Source organism: Drosophila miranda (genome assembly GCF_003369915.1).
Source record: "Drosophila miranda strain MSH22 chromosome Y unlocalized genomic scaffold, D.miranda_PacBio2.1 Contig_Y2_pilon, whole genome shotgun sequence".
Lineage (NCBI taxonomy): Eukaryota > Metazoa > Arthropoda > Insecta > Diptera > Drosophilidae > Drosophila > Drosophila miranda.
In genome coordinates this window covers 34,217,150-34,239,890 of record NW_022881614.1, presented here as the reverse complement: position 1 = coordinate 34,239,890, position 22,741 = coordinate 34,217,150, and the positions used below count along the sequence as shown (strand labels likewise).

At 49.5% G+C, this 22,741-nt stretch overlaps 1 long non-coding RNA gene across 1 annotated transcript; it reads left to right on the top strand.

Annotated features, from left to right (window-relative positions):
* Positions 1–1,582: 1,582 nt before the first annotated feature.
* LOC117194104 lies at positions 1,583–1,769 on the top strand. The gene is made up of 2 exons (XR_004474746.1): positions 1,583–1,625; positions 1,690–1,769. It is a non-coding gene; the product is annotated as an uncharacterized LOC117194104 (long non-coding RNA).
* Positions 1,770–22,741: the final 20,972 nt, after the last annotated feature.

Genomic DNA, 22,741 nt, shown 5'->3' with positions numbered 1-22,741 from the left:
TCAAAAGTTAAGTGCAACATGTGTGATAAGTCCGTTGACTTTTCAGAGTTTCAATCTCATTATGAGAGATGCTCTGATTCTCGTAATAATGTGGCGTGTGACCTTTGCTCTAAGCCCATCGACTTAATAGATTTTGAAAGTCATTATGAAGCATGCTTGGGACCTAGGAATGCTTTTGAGATTCTTATGAGCAAAGGATCTAATTCAAGTGATCTTCAAGGTCCTTCAACGTCAGGAGCTTCAAAACGGCCTCGATTGGATACTCCGATGGAACTAAGGATTATTGACTGTTCAATTTGCGGTGAAAGTTACCCTTCGTCTAGGGAAAGACGCCATATGATGTCGTACAAACATAAGAATGCAAGAGCAGCTCAACTAGAGGAAAATGAAAACGTTATTTTAATTTCAACGGAGTCGCGATTTCCTTTAAAATCATATCGTGTTCACTCAAATAAAAGTGAGCAGATTGATTTAAAAGAGTTTTTTCATGATTGCAAAAATGATATTATCAATTTATTGCGTCACTGCATAAGTGATTACAGATCCATAAAATACAATTTAAAAGTATATGGATTATACGTTAAAAACACTGATGATGAAAGCTAAACAGAAACAATGAAGCATTTCATTACTCCATACAAACCAATATATGAAAACGAGCTGATTGGTGATCATCTAAATGATACCATAGAAAATTTGATAACTCTCAGCAGTGAATTCCAGGAGAAGGATTCAGGTTGGGCAATAAAGTGTTTTAAATATTTTGAACTTACCATGATAAAACTAGAGCATATCGCTGCAAACAGGTTTATCCAAGCTCCCAAAAAAATTAAGTCACGAAATGCACTCATAAATGTTAAAAATGATGATGATTTTTGTTTCAAGTGGTGTGTTTTAGCATCATTAACCTATGGAAAACACCTTAAAACTATATATCAAACAGCAGCATTAAAAAAAATTTCCCGAGATAAGTTAACAATACCATCATCCTATCGATGCGGAAACATACGGCAAGACATCATTTATTATGAAGGAGTAAGATTAAATTTTTCCGGAATTGAGTTTCCAATAACAAGCAAAGGAATCAAGCGATTCGAATCAGCAAATGAGGATTTTAGCATCAATGTTTATGAAGTCGATGAGAATGGAAAAAACGTTGTGGGACCCACAGTGAGGACTAAGAAAATTCGGACTCACCACATAAACTTGCTTGGAATTAATAGTGATAATATGCAAATGATGCATTATGCATATATAACGTGCATGAGAAAATTATGTTATTCACAACATAGTAAATCCCATAATACTGCATATTTTTGCGAGAACTGCTTGCAATTTTATAGTACAACAAATACTATACATGACACTAAAGAGTGTGGAAAAGTTGCTGCTTTGTATCCTGAACCTAATACCAAAACTGTATTCAAAAGTTTTTCTAAAAAACTATCTCCACCAGTAGTAATTTATGCTGACATCGAAGCAGTTTTTGGAAAATTACCATATAAATCTTAATGATCCATCAAAATCATCAACTACTATGGCACAGAGGCATACAGCATGTGCAGCATCATTTTATATTGTACATAAATACAATGAATATCTAAATGAGATGTGGACATACGAAGGTAAATATTTTAACATTCCAGCAAAGGCAATAAACTCATAAACATTATGATTTCGTTATTTCAGGACCGGATTGTATCCAAAAATTTTGTCAAGCACTTAGGATGAAAACCGATGGACTTTATGAGAAGTACTGGAAGTCCTATTAAAATCCAATCTATCAGTTTAACATTTGGGATGAGGATTATCAGGAACACGGTGATTGCTATGCCTGCGAGAAACAAATTTCTGATGATGATCGAGAAAAATTCTTTGATCAGTTTACAGGACAATATGTTGGGCCTATTCATAAGCTGTGTAAACAGACATTTAGATTAAGCGATCCCTTTTTCCCGGTAGTTTTTTATAACTTGTCTCGTTATGATATACATTTATTTGTTACGTCAATAAAAGATGAACTAAGACCCATTCCTTGCAATAAAGAGTTATATATTGCGTTAACTCAAATTTTTAAGCTCGATGAATCTTATCTTCATCAATATAAAATTAGATATATAGATTCAAATAGATTTTTAAATTCAAGCTTAGAAAAACTCGCTAGTTATATGAACATAGCGAATTTTAAAATTTTGAAAACTAAATATCAAGGTGAAAAATTTGATATGCTACGACGAAAGGGAGTATTTCCCTATGATTATTTGGATAGTTTTGAAAAATTTGATGAATCCCTGCTTCCTTCGCGAGATAATTTTTATAATTCACTGAATGATGAGGAATGTAGTGTTGAAGACTACAACTTTGCTCAGAAGGTTTGGAGCGCATTTAATTGCTAATCTATTAGAGATTATTTAAAATTATATTTGGAAAGCGATGTTTTAATTCTTGCTGATGTATTTAAGAATTTTAGGAGTCTTTGTTCCCGAGTGTACAGGTTAGACCCCATTAATTATGTTACTGCTCCTTCAGTTTCATGGGATGCAATGTTAAAATACACAAGGGTAGAATTAGAACTTGTTAGTGATCCTGAAATTTATAATTTTTTAAAAACTGCTGTTCGTGGAGGGTTGACCCAATGTACTCAACGGATTGCAACAGCAAATAACAAATATTTAAATAATAAATTTAAGCCTACCGAACCCATAAATTTCCTTTCATATATTGACGCCAACAACTTATATGGATGGGCTATGAGTCAACCCCTTCCATTTTCTAATTTTAAATTTCTAAGTAACGATGAAATTTCATCTTTCAACGTTCTTAGCATATCGGCATCTAGTGATGTTGGATATATTTTAGAAGTAGTTATGCGATATCCTGATGATATTCATAATAAGCATAATAGTTTACCTTTTTGCCCCGAAAATAAGATTCCACCAGGAGGAAAGCAGACAAAACTAATAGCTGACTTAAGTGATAAAAAGAACTATATAATCCATTTGAAGCAGCTACAGTTATGTATAGAGCAAGGTATGATTTTAGAAAAAATATCTAGAGTTTTATTATTTAATCAGTCCTGTTGGCTGAAACCTTATATTGACCTCAATACATCTCTTAGAAAATTAGCTAGCAATGAATTTGAGATAAACTTTTACAAATTAATGGTTAATGCCGTTTACGGTAAAACAATGGAGAATGTAGAAAAACGTCGTGAGGTTGCATTAGTTAAGCATTATGATTCAAGACAAAACTCAGCAGGGTTATACGCTGGAAGCATGTGATGCCTCCATGCTAAGGAAAAGAAGAAGCCTGAACAACCGCAGGCCAACGTATAGGTGGAACGCTGCAATAGGTAGCGCCAGGCAGGAGTGCCAGCGGAAAAGACGACTATACCAGCGTTCGAGAGGTGCCCCGGAATTCGAGAGGCTCCAAGGAGAATATAAGGAAAGCAGACGCTGCTTGAAGAGGCAGATCAAGGATGCCAAGCGCAAATGCTTCGAAAAGCTCTGTGATGATGCAGATGCGAGCCCTTGGGGCTACGCATACAGGCTGGTAATGAAGAGACTGCGAGTGTTCAGTCCCCCGCCACCAATGTGTGCAGATCTGCTGGTTAACATAGTAGAAACCCTATTTCCAGAGAAAGTGGCAGCACAGAGGGTGATGGATAGAATACCGCCACCTGAAATAGAAGCCACCACGGGAGCAGAAGTCCTCGAAGCTCTACAACGGATCAAGAACGGAAAAGCACCAGGACCTGATGGGGTCCCAAATGCCGTTCTCCGCACGGCTATTGAGACCAATCCACAAATGTACGTGGATTTATTCAATTCGTGCATGTCCGAAGGGACCTTCCCCAGACCATGGAAGCGACAGCGGCTAGTCCTCTTACCCAAGGGGAACAAGCCGACCGAAGAGCCATCATCCTATAGACCACTCTGCATGCTCGACACAGTGGGTAAGATCCTCGAGCGCATAATCCACACCAGGCTGGAGAAGGCAGTAACGCGTCAGCTCTCACCGAGACAGCACGGGTTTCGCAAAGGGAGGTCCACGGTGGACGCAATCGGCGAGGTATGTGAGATAGCAAAGCGAGCTATCGATGGCACCCGATGGATGTACGGGACAAAAGAGTATTGCATAGTGGCAACACTCGATGTCCAAAATGCATTCAACTCTGCCAATTGGGATCACATAATAGAAGAATTGAGAAACTTTCAAGTACCGCCGTATCTGCAGAATATCATCGCGGACTACCTAAGAGACCATGTAGAGGCAGAGACCATGAGGCCAGAAATTGCAGCAAGGACCCACACTGCATACTCTGCGCACAAAAAACGGGTAGCCCCACGGACCATGCCTCAGGAAGTTTTAAGTGCCCAGCGTACCGCGAGGCAGTTAGAAAACTCAAATGTTAAGGATCATCCAACTGAACCTTAACCATTGCAGGGTGGCCCAAGACCTTCTCACCCAATCCGTTACATAGCTCAACACGGACTTCGCACTGCTGAGCAAGCCCTACAAGACCGTGAGATCCAACACGTGGGTCATGGATCAATCGGGGAAAGCGGCAATCTGGATGTGCGGCAAAACGGCACAGCACCTAGACGAAGTTAAAAGATCCAAAGGATACGTACGAGGGAGGCTGAAAGACCTATGGGTATACAGCTGTTACCTACCACCCAGCTGGTCACTCCAAGAGTTCAGCGACACAATCGACAACTTGGCAGATGACATCAGAGCACACTCGCCGTCGCTAGTAGCTGGGGACTTCAACGCCTGGGCAACGGAATGGGAGTCAGCAACAACGAATGCCAGGGGCCGTGTCTTAGTGGAGGCTTTTGCCTCCCTGGACATAGTCCTAAAAAACGCTTGTTCCATCACAGCAATCAGCAGAGCAGGTACCACATCCATCATAGACCTCACCTACATAAGTACTCGACTTGCAGCGAGCACGTTATGGCAGATCAGCGAGCAGTACACCGCGAGCGACCACAACGCTATCCTCTGCAGTATCCAGACCAGAAGAGCCACCCAGAGTATCGCTACGAGGGGGGCACTACAAAGAAAACACGCTGAACACACCAGCCTTCAGGGCAGCCCTAGCAGGACTAGCCGAGGTGGAAGGCGAAGACGATCTAGTGGCACAAGTCATGGGACAACTCGAAAGGGCGTGCAAAGCTAGCATGGAGCTCAGCAAACCATTTAAAGGCCATAGGCCGGTATACTGGTGGAACCAGGTAATCGAGGAGGCCCGCCACGCATGCATAGGCGCCAGAAGAGCATACCACAGATCCCGCGGAACAGCAGACTTTCAGGCTCTCAAGGAAATCTACACCCGAAGAAGGAAGGCACTGAAGAAGGAAATCAAAAATAGTAAAAAACGAAGTTTCTGAGATCTCTGGAGTAAGGCCTACAAGGTGGTCATGAAGAAGACCGGCGCATTCAAGCACGCGGCACCAACGGGAGCGGAAAAAATGGAGGCAATTGTCAAGCACCTATTCCCAGCGCAGGACACGCAGGTAGACAGGATCACGAGTACGGGACACCAAGTACCCCCAGTGACCCCGCAAGAGTTGGCAGAACTAGTAAAGAGAGTGCCAAACTGCAAGGCACCAGGACCAGACGGCATCCCAAATCGGGCCCTCAAGCTGGCTATTAGCCTGCACCCAATGATCTTTGCGCAGACCTATACCAAATGCCTCACAGATGGATGCTTTCCTGGAAGATGGAAGAAGCAAAAGCTGGTGCTGATACCAAAACCTGGGAAAGACACGGAGGACCCATCGGCATACACGCCTATCTGCCTCCTGGACGGCGCAGGTAAGATGCTGGAAAGCATAATCAGTGCAAGGTTAACGGAGGCAATCGAGGCCGCTGGTGGACTCGCCGACAGCCAGTACGGCTTTAGGAAAGCTCGCTCTACCTTGGATGCGCTAGACAAGGTGTGCGGCACTGCCAGAAAGGCCTTGGAAGGCACACGATGGCTCGGCGGGGCCAAAAAATACTGTCTGGTGGCAACACTGGACGTGAAAAACGCATTTAACTCGGCATCCTGGAGCAGGATAATGTCCTCCCGGCGCACACTCGAAATCCCCGGATATCTACAGGCGATGGTCAGTGACAACCTGGATAACAGATGGCTGATTTACGACACGGAAGATGGCCCTCGGTCATACTCCATCACGGGAGGAGTCCCACAAGGATCTGTACTGGGACCTCTAATGTGGAATACCATGTAAGATGGAATTCTTCGCCTCAACTTCCAGCAAGGAGTCGAAATCGTGGGATTCGCTGACGATGTCGCGGTGACGGTCACGAAGAAAACCCTGGCGGAGACCGAGAGCTGTATGAACGAGGCAATCGGAATCATAAGCGACTGGCTAGACCTGGCAGGGCTCAAGCTAGCCGAGCACAAGACGGAAGCGGTTCTCATCAGTAGCAGGAAACAGGTGGAGACGGCGAGGATAACCGTAGGAGGAGCCTCAATTACCTCAAAACGAGCGATTAGATACCTGGGAGTTATGCTGGACACCAGGCTGTCGTTTAGAGAGCACCTGCAGCACGCACACCAGAAGGCACGCGGCGTAGTCATGGCGGTTTCACGCATGATGCTGAACCACAGAGGCCCAAAGTCAACGAGTAGGAGACTGTTATTTAACGTTGCCAAGTCATCCATACTATACGCAGCGCCAATATGGGCCCAGGCCACGAGGACCAGGAGCTACACTAAGGGCATTGAGTCGGACTTCAGACTCGGAGCCCTGCGGGTCAGCTCGGCGTACCACCAGTAGAGCTCGCAGCGAAGGAAGCCAGCGAAATCCACAAGGGAAGAAAGGCCGCCAACACACAGGCAGACGCTAGAACGGTTAAGACCAGGGCGAGGGCTGAATGTCTTGAGAGCTGGCAACTCTGATGGGATAATGCTGAAACCGGCCGTTGGACCCACCGACTAATCCCCAACATTGCAGCATGGATGAATCGGCGGCATGGAGAACTTACGTTCTCGCTGACACAAGTTCTCAGCGGCCACGGGTGCTTTAAAGAGTACCTCCACCGCTTTGGCCACGAGGAAGATGGGCTGTGCAGCTGCTGCGGAATAATAGAAAATGCGGAGCATGTCCTGACCGCATGCGTCAGATTCTGAGAGGACCGCAGGCGAGCAGAAGGCACCCTAGGGGTGCCCATTACAGTGGAAGGTTTGGTACCAAAGATGCTGGAAAACCAAGCAAATTGGACGGCGATATGCAGTCTTGCAGCAGAAATCGCTTCGGAATTGAGGCGGCTTGAACGCACACGAAACGAGCGGCCGTAATAGGCTAGCCAGCCTTGTGAAGCAATGCTTCACGGCAGTCCCGCAAGTCTGGCCCATATATATGTATATGCTATATATTTTTATTTTTAACTTTTATATTCTTATTTTTTATATATATGTATATATCCTATTTTTACTATGAATAAAAAAAAAAATAAAAACGAGGGGGAACGTTGTGAGTTGCTGCGGACACCGCAACTCTACAGTTATACCCGATACTTAGTCAGTATGGCTCTCCTCCGGCAGACGCAGCTAATATTAAACGACACGACAAAGAGTGCGTGCGAGAGAGACAGAAAATCAGTCTGAGCGTGACGTCGGGCGCTGCGTAGCCACTGAAAATTGATTTTTTCCTTTTGGCTATAATCTGATCTGATCCAGATTCAGCAATCTGATAGATATGGTCGTTATCTATGATTCTGCGTTTTTAGTTTTCTCGAATCTGCAATATTGTGGATGTAACAGATTTTCGTCCTTTGTGGGGGCGGAAGGGGGTGGGGCGAATTTTTCAGAGATATACGTTTTATAGTGAGATCTAACAGAAGTGCGGATACCAAATTTGGTTACTCTAGCCTTAATAGTCTCTGAGATTTGTGGATGCCCCAGATTTTCGTCCTTTGGGGGGCGGAAGGGGGTGTGGCGAAATTTGGACACGAAACGGTCAAGGTCCGATATCACAGGAGTGTGGATACCAAATTTGGTTGCTCTGGCTCTTATAGGTTCTGAGATCCTTGAACTCATATTTTGTAATTGGCAAAGCCGACCATGAAACCTGTGTGTTAGAGAGAGACAGAGCGAGAAAGAATGAAATTGTTTTCTTGATTCTGGCTATAATAATTATACGATCTGGTTGAGATTAGAGATTAGAGAGAGACAGAGCGAGAAAGAATGAAATTGTTTTCTTGATTCTGGCTATAATAATTATACGATCTGGTTGAGATTTTACACTCTAGAACAAATAGTCATCCTCTACGATTCTGCGGTTTTATCGTACCTTGAAAAATGTGGATGCCACAGATTTTCGTCCTTTGTGGGGGCGGAAGTGGGCGGGGCGAAGTTTTGAAATATTTTTGTAGCAGTGACATATCACAGAAGTCTGGATCCAAAACAACGTTGCTCTAGCTCTTATAGTCTTTGAGCACTAGGCGCTGAAGGGGACGGACAGACGGACATACGGACAGACGGACGGACGGACAGACAGACAGGGCTCAATCGACTCGGCTATTGATGCTGATCAAGAATATACCACCTGGCCAATAGTACTGGCCGAAATCCCAGTGGGACGCCGTCGAGCCCTAGGCCGAAGGGGGGAAGGAACAGCAGGTAAGTGCCTGTTTTCCTATTCTTCTTCGCTGTGATTCTTGGCGCCACTTGTTGGTTGCTGCCTTCTTTTTGTTTTTTGGCAAAATTGGCCAAGCACACCGCAAGTGGTGTTGGATAACGACGGAAGAACTGCTGACTGGAGGCACGGAGCTAAGTGCTGGAAAACGACAGCGTCTGGCCAATAGAGGGCGCGGCCACAGCAACCGGAGTTGCCAGATCAACGGCCAGATCGGAGATGAGCGATCAGCGGGAACAAGCTGCGGCTTGCAGCACTCCGCTGACAAGCTCATTCGCCTGGGATGAGGAGAATCCCTTTCGCCGGAAAAATGCTCTGGCGCGATCGCCAAACCAGCCGGCGGAAGCAGTGGAGTGGAAGCAGCGCCCCAAGAGGAGCAAGCAGACCCGAAGCAGAGGGCCATGGCGCATTTGGCGAGCTTGGGCCAAAAGTCCAGAGAGTTGAGGAAGCTGATGGTGCTCCCAAAGAGGTCCATCACGAACCCAATGAGGGATCTGGTGGATGAGATCGAATATCTGCAGCGAGCGTTGGAATCGTGCTGGCAGGCGATCTATGCGGAGCAGGCTGTAGCCAAGGTTACACAGCCGGCAGTGACGGAGAGGGCGGGAAAGAGGGCACGGCCAGAGCCCAGGAACACCACCCACCCGTCCCCGTCCCCAAGGCCGAAGAAGCCAAAACATGGACCCAACAAGTAAAAAAAAACGGAGAAGAAGCCGCAGGAAGGCCAAATGAGGGACGCCGTAGCTCGCAAGGGACCGGAGGACGCCCCAAAGATCGAGAGCTGGGGTGGGTGAAGGTCGTAGCTAGGCAAAGGCCAAAGCCAAAGCAGCATCAACGACCAATACCGCCACGCAGCGATGCAATAGTCATCGCCGCCACCAGCACTGTCTCATATGCAGACATTTTAAGGAAGGTTAAGACAGAGCCAAGTCTTAAAAAGCTAGGGCAATCGGTGCAAGGGGTGCGACGCACAGCAAAAGGAGAGCTGTTGCTGATGCTGGAAAAATCGGCGGACCCGAGAACGAGACCCACGAGATGCAGGCAGCAGTCAAGGAAGCGCTAGGAAGCACGGTTGAAGTAAGGAGTCTTACCGAAACTGTCATCTTGGAGGTAAGGGACATAGACGAAGTGTCCACCCAAGAGGAAGTCCTAGCGGAACTCAAAGCGCAGGCAGGGGTGGAAATCTGCGAGGCCGCAGCCATCTCCATCAGACCAGCCTATAGGAGCACGCAGACCCTGACTCTGAAAGTTCCACCGGCTATAGCAAAGCCCCTCCTGAAGAAAGGAAGAATTCGCCTGGGGTGGGGGTATTGCAGAATACGACCCAAGTCAACTCCCCGAAAATGCTACAAGTGCATGGAGTTTGGCCACATCGCGCCTAATTGTAAGAGTACCAAAAGGCGATGCAGCAAATGAAGGATAGATGAAAATCATCCAACTAAACCTCAACCACTGCGAGATGGCACAGCAGCTGCTGGACCAGACCATAAGGGAGCACCGTATTGATGTAGCAGTCATAAGCGAGCAATACCGGAATCGCAACTCGAGAGGGTGGATTGCTGACTCGAGCAAGAAGGCAGCGATATGGAGCTGTGCGAGTCCCACACAGCAACTACTGCAAACATACGTCGGAGACGGATTCGCCAGAGCCCGGATAAATGGAGTGCACATATATAGCTGCTACCTGCCCCCGAGCCTCAGCCTACAGAAGGCGACGCAGGCACTGGAAAGGATTGCTGAAGATGCGCGGGAAAAACACCCTACGCTCATAGCCGGCGATTTCAACGCTTGGGCGACGGAGTGGGGATGCCCGAGAACAAACCCAAGGGGACAGGCGCTCTTAGAATGCTTTGCGACGTTGGATGCCGTACTGCTGAGCACAGGCACACAGCAGACGTTCGGCAGAGCTGGAACGGGGTCTATAATAGACCTTAAGTTCGTGAGCAGCAGCCTCAGCCGCAGGACAACGTCGGAAGTTAGTGGCTTATACACCGGGAGTGACCACCAAGCCCTCATATGTGAAATCCAGGAAGCGGGCGCACCTAACCCGTTCATCGGCAAGCAGATCGGTTATAAGACCGAAACGCTAGATCCGGATATGGTCCGGGCCATGTTTGAGGACTACGAGACCAACGGTACGGCTGAAGAGAGAGCAAGCCAACTGGCTATACATACGCTGGAAGCATGTGATGCCTCCATGCTAAGGAAAAGAAGAAGCCTGAACAACCGCAGGCGTATTGGTGGAACGCTGCAATAGGTAGCGCCAGGCAGGAGTGCCAGCGGAAAAGACGACTATACCAGCGTTCGAGCGTTCGTTGAAGAGGCAGATCAAGGATGCCAAGCGCAAATGCTTCGAAAAGCTCTGTGATGATGCATATGCGAACCCTTGGGGCTACGCATACAGGCTGGTAATGAAGAGACTGAGAGTGTTCAGTCCCCCGCCACCAATGTGTGCAGATCTGCTGGTTAACATAGTAGAAACCCTATTTCCAGAGAAAGTGGCAGCCCAGAGGGTGATGGATAGAATACCGCCACCTGAAATAGAAGCCACCACGGGAGCAGAAGTCCTTGAAGCTCTACAACGGATCAAGAACGGAAAAGCACCAGGACCTGATGGGGTCCCAAATGCCGTTCTCCGCACGGCTATTGAGACCAATCCACAAATGTACGTGGATTTATTAAATTCGTGCATGTCCGAAAGGACCTTCCCCAGACCATGGAAGCGACAGCGGCTAGTCCTCTTACCCAAGGGGAACAAGCCGACCGAGGAGCCATCATCCTATAGACCACTCTGCATGCTCGACACAGTGGGTAAGATCCTCGAGCGCATAATCCACACCAGGCTGGAGAAGGCAGTAACGCGTCAGCTCTCACCGAGACAGCACGGGTTTCGCAAAGGGAGGTCCACGGTGGACGCAATCGGCGAGGTATGTGAGATAGCAAAGCGAGCTATCGATGGCACCCGATGGATGTACGGGACAAAAGAGTATTGCATAGTGGCAACACTCGATGTCCAAAATGCATTCAACTCTGCCAATTGGGATCACATACTAGAAGAATTGAGAAACTTTCAAGTACCGCCGTATCTGCAGAATATCATCGCGGACTACCTAAGAGACCGAGTGCTCATATATGAGACGGATAAGGGGACACGTGAGCACCAAATCACTGGAGGAGTTCCCCAAGCATCGGTCCTCGGCCCGCTGCTGTGGAACATCATGTATGATGGAATCCTCAAGATGGATATGCCAATGGGCGCCACGGTGATAGGCTTTGCCGACGACATAGCAATAGTCGTAGTGGCAAAACAGAAAGAAGCGGCGGAAGAAATCTGCAACGACGCGGTAGAGAGAGCCAGAACATGGCTATCAGGGAGGGATCTCTCATTAGCCACCCACAAAACGGAGGCGGTGCTCATAAGCAGCAGGAAAGTAGTGGAGACGGCCACGATCCGAGTAGGAGACTGCACTATTAGCTTCAGTCCAAGCCTGAAGTACCTGGGGGTCATGATTGACCACAGACTCAGCTTCAAGCATCACATGGCGTATGCAAGCAGCAAAGCAGATAAGACGGCAGTGGCCCTATCCCGCATCATGGCCAACACCGGAGGCCCGAAACAGCCAAGGCGAAAGCTACTAGCGAGCGTAGTTGGCTCAACGCTAATGTACGCTGCACCAATATGGGTTGATGCAATGAAGCATAAAACATATGCCCGAGAATGCAACGCAGTTCAGAGGCTGTGTGCCCTGAGGGTGTGTTGCGCATTCAGAACGGTATCCCAAGACGCCGCACTAGTGGTAGCAGGAATGATTCCCATCCATCTGCTGGCAAGAGAAGCCGCAGGAATCAGGGCACAGCGAACCCTGGGGACTACGGACCAGGACACCAGAGGTGCCTTAAGGCAGCGCACAATCCTGCAATGGCAAGATTTGTGGGAGAACAGCAGCAAAGGGCGATGGACCCATAGGCTAATCCCAGACCTGAAGAGTTGGCTGAACCGTAGCCATGGACAAGTGGAGTATCACCTGACACAACTGCTGACAGGACACGGTTGCTTTAAAGCCTACCTGCATAGGTTTAAGCACGAGGACGACCCCTTCTGCGTGGTCTGCGCAGGGGTCATCGAAGACGCAGAGCACTGCTTCTTCGAATGTCCAAGATTTCGGTAAGATCGAGAGGATCTAAGCAACAAGCTTGGAAGAATGCCAGCGGTGACAAACCTGGCAGAATGCCTGCTGAAGTCGGAAGGAAACTGGGCCGCGATTAGATTCATGGCCGTAACTATGGCTACCAAATTGCTTCGCGAAGAAAGAGCACGCAATGCAAGGAGATAAAGGATAAAGGAGATTATTAAGAGAAGAGCCCTACGGGCATCTCCCCCCCGCGAAGTAATATCTCGCGACAGTACCGCCGGGATCCGGGATAGGTGTGGTTGGGTTTAGAGCGGTTAGAGTCCCTCACTTCGGCTTCGGCTGAGTCGGCATGAAGCTTTCCTGTAGTCACACAACAACAAAAAAAAAAAAAAAAAAAAAAAAAAAACACCAACAGCAGGACAGAGGCAGACACCGCCGAAGAAGTTCAGGCCACGGGAGCGAGCGGACCGCGAACTTGAAACCCAACGGTCCCCAATTGGCAGCAGTTCGGTAGGAACCAGAAAAAAACAGACCACGAAAAAAACGCCGACCAGACGCTGTAGTGAAAGCGAGCATAGGAAACATCACTTACGCGGAATTATTAAAATCGGTGAAAGGAGATGCAACGCTGAGCCATGTGAGCGGTGATGTGAAAAGCATCAGGAAGACAGCTAAGGGAGATCTGCTGCTGCGCCTCAAAAAAGCCCCGAGTCACAGCGCGGAGGAGGTCAAATCGGCGGTCGGAAATGCACTTGGGGCCAAGGCAGTGGTACGGGCCCTGACCGAACAAACAAGGCTCGAGTTAATGGATCTAGACGAGAAAACAACGAAGGCAGAGATATTGGAAGCATTGAAGCGTGCCACAGGGGTAACCGAAATCCCCGAGGACGCGGTAAGGTCCTTAAGAGCCACCAGAAGCGGGATGCAGATAGCCACCCTATCCCTCCATGCAGTCGCCGCCAACAAACTCGCTGCAATGGGGAAGATAAGGGTCGGCTGGGTAAACTGCCGTATCAAGCAAATGGTGTCGCCATCTGGTGGGCACATCTCGGTAAACTGCACCGAAGAAAAGGACCACAGAGGAGCGTGCTTTAGATGTGGAGGCAGAGACCATGAGGCCAGAAATTGCAGCAAGGACCCACACTGCATACTCTGCGCACAAAAAACGGGTAGCCCCACGGACCATGCCTCAGGAAGTTTTAAGTGCCCAGCGTACCGCGAGGCAGTTAGAAAACTCAAATGTTAAGGATCATCCAACTGAACCTTAACCATTGCAGGGTGGCCCAAGACCTTCTCACCCAATCCGTTACAGAGCTCAACACGGACCTCGCACTGCTGAGCAGGCCCTACAAGACCGTGAGATCCAACACGTGGGTCATGGATCAATCGGGGAAAGCGGCAATCTGGATGTGCGGCAAAACGGCACAGCACCTAGACGAAGTTAAAAGATCCAAAGGATACGTACGAGGGAGGCTGAAAGACCTATGGGTATACAGCTGTTACCTACCACCCAGCTGGTCACTCGAAGAGTTCAGCGACACAATCGACAACTTGGCAGATGACATCAGAGCACACTCGCCGTCGCTAGTAGCTGGGGACTTCAACGCCTGGGCAACGGAATGCGAGTCAGCAACAACGAATGCCAGGGGCCGTGTCTTAGTGGAGGCTTTTGCCTCCCTGTACATAGTCCTAAAAAACGCTGGTTCCCACCCAACATTCAGCAGAGCAGGTACCACATCCATCATAGTCCTCACCTACATAAGTACTCGACTTGCAGCGAGCACGTTATGGCAGATCAGCGAGCAGTACACCGCGAGCGACCACAACGCTATCCTCTGCAGTATCCAGACCAGAAGAGTCACCCAGAGTATCGCTACGAGGGGGGCACTACAAAGAAAACATGCTGAACACACCAGCCTTCAGGGCAGCCCTAGCAGGACTAGCCGAGGTGGAAGGCGAAGACGATCTAGTGGCACAAGTCATGGGACAACTCGAAAGGGCGTGCAAAGCTAGCATGGAGCTCAGCAAACCATTTAAAGGCCATAGGCCGGTATTCTGGTGGAACCAGGTAATCGAGGAGGCCCGCCACGCATGCATAGGCGCCAGAAGAGCATACCACAGATCCCGCGGAACAGCAGACTTTCAGGCTCTCAAGGAAATATACACCAGAAGAAGGAAGGCACTGAAGAAGGAAATCATAAATAGTAAAAAACGAAGTTTCTTAGATCTCTGGGGTAAGGCCTACAAGGTGGTCATGAAGAAGACCGGCGCATTCAAGCACGCGGCACCAACGGGAGCGGAAAAAATGGAGGCAATTGTCAAGCACCTATTCCCAGCGCAGGACACGCAGGTAGACAGGATCACGAGTACGGGACACCAAGTACCCCCAGTGACCCCGCAAGAGTTGGCAGAACTAGTAAAGAGAGTGCCAAACTGCAAGGCACCAGGACCAGACGGCATCCCAAATCGGGCCCTCAAGCTGGCTATTAGCCTGCACCCAATGATCTTTGCGCAGACCTATACCAAATGCCTCACAGATGGATGCTTTCCTGGAAGATGGAAGAAGCAAAAGCTGGTGCTGATACCAAAACCTGGGAAAGACACGGAGGACCCATCGGCATACACGCCTATCTGCCTCCTGGACGGCGCAGGTAAGATGCTGGAAAGCATAATCAGTGCAAGGATAACCTGCTCAATCGAGGCCGCTGGTGGACTCGCCGACAGCCAGTACGGCTTTAGGAAAGCTCGCTCTACCTTGGATGCGCTAGACAAGGTGTGCGGCACTGCCAAAAAGGCCTTGGAAGGCACACGATGGCTCGGCGGGGCAAAAAATACTGTCTGGTGGCAACACTGGACGTGAAACACGCATTTAACTCGGCATCCTGGAGCAGGATAATGTCCTCCCGGCGCACACTCGAAATCCCCGGATATCTACAGGCGATGGTCAGTGACTACCTGGATAACAGATGGCTGATTTACGACACGGAAGATGGCCCTCGGTCATACTCCATCACGGGAGGAGTCCCACAAGGATCTGTACTGGGACCTCTAATGTGGAATACCATGTAAGATGGAATTCTTCGCCTCAACTTCCAGCAAGGAGTCGAAATCGTGGGATTCGCTGACGATGTCGCGGTGACGGTCACGAAGAAAACCCTGGCGGAGACCGAGAGCTGTATGAACGAGGCAATCGGAATCATAAGCGACTGGCTAGACCTGGCAGAGCTCAAGCTAGCCGAGCACAAGACGGAAGCGGTTCTCATCAGTAGCAGGAAACAGCTGGAGACGGCGAGGATAACCGTAGGAGGAGCCTCAATTACCTCAAAACGAGCGATTAGATACCTGGGAGTTATGCTGGACACCAGGCTGTCGTTTAGAGAGCACCTGCAGCACGCACACCAGAAGGCACGCGGCGTAGTCATGGCGGTTTCACGCATGATGCTGAACCACAGAGGCCCAAAGTCAACGAGTAGGAGACTGTTATTTAACGTTGCCAAGTCATCCATACTATACGCAGCGCCAATATGGGCCCAGGCCACGAGGACCAGGAGCTACACTAACGGCATTGAGTCGGACTTCAGACTCGGAGCCCTGCGGGTCAGCTCGGCGTACCACCAGTAGAGCTCGCAGCGAAGGAAGCCAGCGAAATCCACAAGGGAAGAAAGGCCGCCAACACACAGGCAGACGCTAGAACGGTTAAGACCAGGGCGAGGGCTGAATGTCTTGATCCCCAACATTGCAGAATGGATGAATCGGCGGCATGGAGAACTTACGTTCTCGCTGACACAAGTTCTCAGCGGCCACGGGTGCTTTAAAGAGTACCTCCACCGCTTTGGCCACGAGGAAGATGGGCTGTGCAGCTGCTGCGGAATAATAGAAAATGCGGAGCATGTCCTGACCGCATGCGCCAGATTCTGAGAGGACCGCAGGCGAGCAGAAGGCACCCTAGGGGTGCCCATTACAGTGGAAGGTTTGGTACCAAAGATAATGGAAAACCAAGCAAATTGGACGGCAATATGCAGTCTTGCAGCAGAAATCGCTTCGGAATTGAGGCGGCTTGAACGCACACGAAACGAGCGGCCGTAATAGGCTAGCCAGCCTTGTGAAGCAATGCTTCACGGCAGTCCCGCAAGTCTGGCCCATATATATGTATATGCTATATATTTTTATTTTTAACTTTTATATTCTTATATTTTATAAATATATATCCTATTTTTACTATGAATAAAAAAAAAATAAAAACGAGGGGGAACGTTGTGAGTTGCTGCGGACACCGCAACTCTACAGTTATACCCGATACTTAGTCAGTATGGCTCTCCTCCGGCAGACGCAGCTAATATTAAACGACACGACAAAGAGTGCGTGCGAGAGAGACAGAAAATCAGTCTGAGCGTGACGTCTGGCGCTGCGTAGCCAGTGCAAATTGATTTGTTCCTTCTGGGTATAAAAATGATCCGATCTGATCCAGATTCAGCAGTCTAATAGATATGGTCATTATCTATGATTCTGCGTTTTTAGTTTTCTCGAATCTGCAATATTGTGGATGCAACAGATTTTCGTCCTTTGTGGAGGCGGAAGGAGTGGGGCGAAATTTGGACACGAAACGGTCAAGGTCCGATATCACAGGAGTGTGGATACTAAATTTGGTTGCTTTGGCTCTTATAGGTTCTGAGATCCTTGAACTCATATTTTGCAATTGGCAAAGCCGACCATGAAACCTGTGTGTTAGAGAGAGACAGAGCGAGAAAGAATGAAATTGTTTTCTTGATTCTGGCTATAATAATTATACGATCTGGTTGAGATTTTACACTCTAGAACAAATAGTCATCCTCTACGATTCTGCGGTTTTATCGTATCCTTATAAATGTGGATGCCACAGATTTTCGTCCTTTGTGGGGGCGGAAGTGGGCGCGGCGAAGTTTTGAAATATTTTTGTAGCAGTGACATATCACAGAAGTCTGGATCCAAAACAACGTTGCTCTAGCTCTTATAGTCTTTGAGCACTAGGCGCTGAAGGGGACGGACAGACGGACATACGACGGCTCGGCTATTGATGCTGATCAAGAATATATATACTTTATGGGGTCGGAAACGATTCCTTCTGGACGTTACACACATCCACTTTTACCACAAATCTAATATACCCCAAAACTCATTTTGAGTATCGGGTATAAAAACACACACACACAGAAGGAGACCACAGGAGACCAGTGTGTATTCTAGTGAGTGCGGTCGTGTTTTTAAATCGTTCCGTATAATTCAGTGGAAAACGTCGGAAGTTAGCCTGGAAAAGAGGCAAAGAGCGCGAGCCATAGTAGTGCTGCGTTACTTATGTACCTGCGCGGAACGCAAGTCCGCAAGCAGAGAAGCGGCCACCTGGCCAATAGTACTGGCCGAAATCCCAGTGGGACGCCGTCGAGCCCTATGCCGAAGGGGGGGAAGGAACAGCAGGTAAGTGCCTGTTTTCCTATTCTTCTTCGCTGTGATTCTTGGCGCCACTTGTTGGTTGCTGCCTTCTTTTTGTTTTTGGGCAAAATTGGCCAAGCACACCGCAAGTGGTGTTGGATAACGACGGAAGAACAGCTGACTGGAGGCACGGAGCTAAGTGCTGGAAAACGACAGCGGCTGGCCAATAGAGGGCGCGGCCACAGCAACCGGAGTTGCCAGATCAACGGCCAGATCGGAGATGAGCGATCAGCGGGAACAAGCTGCGGCTTGCAGCACTCCGCTGACAAGCTCATTCGCCTGGGATGAGGAGAATCCCTTTCGCCGGAAAAATGCTCTGGCGCCATCGCCAAACCAGCCGGCGGAAGCAGTGGAGGAGCGCGCAAGATCCTCTCCTCCAACGCTGCAGCGCCCCCAAGAGGAGCAAGCAGACCCGAAGGAGAGGGCCATGACGCATTTGGCGAGCTTGGGCCAAAAGGCCAGAGAGTTGAGGAAGCTGATGGTGCTCCCAAAGAGGTCCATCACGAACCCAATGAGGGATCTGGTGGATAAGATCGAATATCTGCAGCGAGAGTTGAAATCGTGCTGGCAGGCGATCACTGCGGAGCAGGCTGTAGCCAAGGTTACACAGCCGGAAGTGACGGAGAGGGCGGAAAAGAGGGCACGGCCAGAGCCCAGGAACACCACACACCCGTCCCCGTCCCCGTCCCCAATGCCGAAGAAACCAAAACATGGACCCAAAAGGACAAAAAAAACCGAGAAGAAGCCGCAGGAAGGCCAAATGAGGGACGCCGTAGCTCGCAAGGGACCGGAGGACGCCCTAAAGGATCGAGAGGCGGGGTGGGTGAAGGTCGTAGCTAGGCAAAGGCCAAAGCTGCGTCGCGAAGAAAGAGCACGCAATGCAAGGAGATAAAGGATAAAGGAGATTATTAAGAGAAGAGCCCTACGGGCATCTCCCCCCGGCGAAGTAATATCTCGCGACAGTACCGCCGGGATCCGGGATAGATGTGGTTGGTTTTAGAGTGGTTAAAAAAAAATAAAAAAACACACAGAATGCTTAGAATGCTTTGCGACGTTGGATGCCGTACTGCTGAACACAGGCACACAGCAGACGTTCGGCAGAGCTGGAACGGGGTCTATAATAGACCTTACGTTCGTGATCAGCAGCCTCAGCCGCAGGACAACGTGGGAAGTTAGTGGCTTATACACCGGGAGTGACCACCAAGCCCTCATATGTGAAATCCAGGAAGCGGGCGCACCTAACCCGTTCATTGGCAAGCAGATCGGTTATAAGACCGAAACGCTAGAGCCGGATATGGTCCGGGCCATGTTTGAGGACTACGAGACCAACGGTACGGCTGAAGAGAGAGCAAGCCAACTGACCATACATACGCTGGAAGCATGTGATGCCTCCATGCTAAGGAAAAGAAGAAGCCTGAACAACCGCAGGCCAACGTATTGGTGGAACGCTGCAATAGGTAGCGCCAGGCAGGAGTGCCAGCGGAAAAGACGACTATACCAGCGTTCGAGAGGTTCCCCAGAATTCGAGAGGCTCCAAGGAAAATATAAGGAAAGCAGACGCTGCTTGAAGAGGCAGATCAAGGATGCCAAGCGCAAATGTGTCGAAAAGCTCTGTGATGACGCAGATGCGAACCCTTGGGGCTACGCATACAGGCTGGTAATGAAGAGACTGCGAGTGCTCAGTCCCCCGCCGCCAATGTGTGCAGATCTGCTGGTTTGCATTGTAGAAACCCTATTTCCAGAGAAAGTGGCAGCCAAGAGTGTGATGGATAGAATTCCGCCTGAAATAGAAGCCACCAAGGGAGCAGAAGTCCTCGAAGCTCTACAACGGATCAAGAACGGCAAAGCACCAGGACCTGATGGGGTCCCAAATGCCGTTCTCCGCACGGCTATTGAGACCAATCCACAAATGTACGTGGATTTATTCAATGCGTGCATGTCCGAAGGGACCTTCCCCAGACCATGGAAGCGACAGCGGCTGGTCCTCTTACCCTAGGGGAACAAGCCGACCGAGGAGCCATCATCCTATAGACCACTCTGCATGCTCGACACAGTGGGTAAGATCCTTGAGCGCATAATCCACACCAGGCTGGAGAAGGCAGTAACGCGTAAGCTCTCACCGAGACAGCACGGGTTTTGCAAAGGCAGGTCCACGGTGGACGCAATCGGCGAGGTATGTAAGATAGCAATAAGATAGATGGATGTACGGGACCAAAGAGTATTGCATAGTGGCAACACTCGATGTCCAAAATGCATTCAACTCTGCCAATTGGGATCACATACTAGAAGAAATGAGAAACTTTCAAGTACCGCCGTACCTGCATAGGTTTAAGCACGAGGACGACCCCTTCTGCGTGGTCTGCGCAGGGGTCATCGAAGACGCAGAGCACTGCTTCTTCGAATGTCCAAGATTTCGGCCAGATCGAGAGGATCTAAGCAACAAGCTTGGCAGAATGCCAGCGGTGGCAAACCTGGCAGAATGCCTGCTGGAGTCGTAAGAAAACTGGGCCGCGATTAGATTCATGGCCGCAACTATGGCTACCAAACTGCGTCGCGAAGAAAGAGCACGCAATGCAAGGAGATAAAGGATAAATGAGATTATTAAGAGAAGAGCCCTACGGGCATCTCCCCCGGCGAAGTAATATCTCGCGACAGTACCGCCGGGATCCGGGATAGGTGTGGTTGGTTTTAGAGCGGTTAGAGTCCCTCACTTCGGCTTCGGCTGAGTCGGCATGAAGCTTTCCTGTAGTCACACAACAAAAGAAAAAAAAAAAAAAAACACGCACACACACACGTAGACAAAGGCAGATTCTTTTAGCACAACATTCCGCTCTCATAAGCATAATTTGTGTCTCTCTACCGTGGTTTTTGGGGTCCTTTTCCGAGGACGCTTTGCCTTTTCCGCTCACCTACCTACTACGCGTTATCGCAGATCCATCAGCAAAACATGCTCACTGTTGCGAAGAAATCTCGCAAGAAGTTTAAGCGGGTGAGTTCGCTGAGTTTGACCCATCCACCCAGCTCCAACGGCTCAGCCACTACGCCCATATCTTTCCGTCCGGCCCCAGCTGAGCGAGGTCCAGGGCTCACGCACCACATGCCTTCGAGGATTTGTTGCTCCCCTCGGGAGTCCCTCGCACGGCTCCTAGCACTATGGCCGCCAGTTCCGCACAGTCTAAGTTTGCCTTGGCCGCAAGCAGACTGACCCGCTTCGACCAGAAGCTCAGCGCTCCAGATGCTAGCACACCAACCCGCTCGCTCTCCCAAGTCCATCGAGAAAAACTCCGAAGCCTGTGGGCAAAGGTGGACGCGGAGGTCGCGGCCTGTTCGGTGACGATGGCGGAAGAGGATCCAGAGGGTGTAGCTTATGTCCAAGAGATGTACGATGACTACTACGCGGTCTACGCGCAATGCCTGGCCGAACTGAACGATCAGCTCGAGCCCCCGACTGTCCCTCACACGACGCAACTGGCCGTTCAAGTGCCGACTTCCGGCGGTTGCCGCCTCCCTCCATGTGACACTGAAGTTTTCAGTGGGGACTACCAGCAGTGGCCCACGTTCCGAGACCTGTTCACCGCCATCTACATAGAAAACCCAAGGTTGGCTCCAGTGGAAAAACTGTTCCACCTCAACAAAAAGACCAGCGGTGAAGCCCACGACATAGTGGCACAGGCTCCACTTACGAACGAGGGTTTCGCGTCCGCATGGAACGCCCTCCGTGAGCGGAGGCTGATACTCAAGGCCCAGCTGAAGGTCCCTTTCAGTCTGCCCCAAATCCGTACCGAGTCAGCAGCAGCGCTAAAAGAGCTCCAGAGGGCCGTACACAAGTGCCTCACGACACTCACCCATTCCGAGGTCTCCACAGACAGCGTTTTCGCTGACGGAGTTTTGGTGTACCTCATTTCCGCTAAGCTGCCAAAGACGACCTTAGAGCTTTGGGAGCAATCCGTGACGCACAAGTCCGAAATTCCCACCTGGCACGCCATGGACAAGTTCCTGGCGGAGCGGTACCTGTCTCTCGAAGTGACCGAGGACGACCATCCAGGCATGGAGACTCAGGCCCACTCCAGGGCGAGCATACGCACTGCAGACAATTCGAGAAGCAATCCGTTTCGGTCTCAAGGAAGTCCTTATCCTAGGAGTGCCCACTCGTTCGAGACCACAGTGAATCAAACGAGGAGCACGTGTGATCTCTGCTCCAAAGAGTATCATCCAATCCAGTTATGCCCTTACTTCCTTCAAATGCCCGCTGGCGCTCGCTCCGACTACATTAAGCAAAAGCAGCTTTGTTTGAACTGCTTTGCAAGGGGCCACCAGATACGAGCATGCCAAAGCGCCCACAATTGCATAATTTGTGGAGACCGGCACCATACGCTTCTGCACCGTAGCAATCCAGCAAACTCCAGCGAGGCGATTTCCACAACGGCACAAAATTCCTCAGCATGGCCCGAGCTACATCTACGAGTACCAAGCGTACAAAATCCAAGTTCG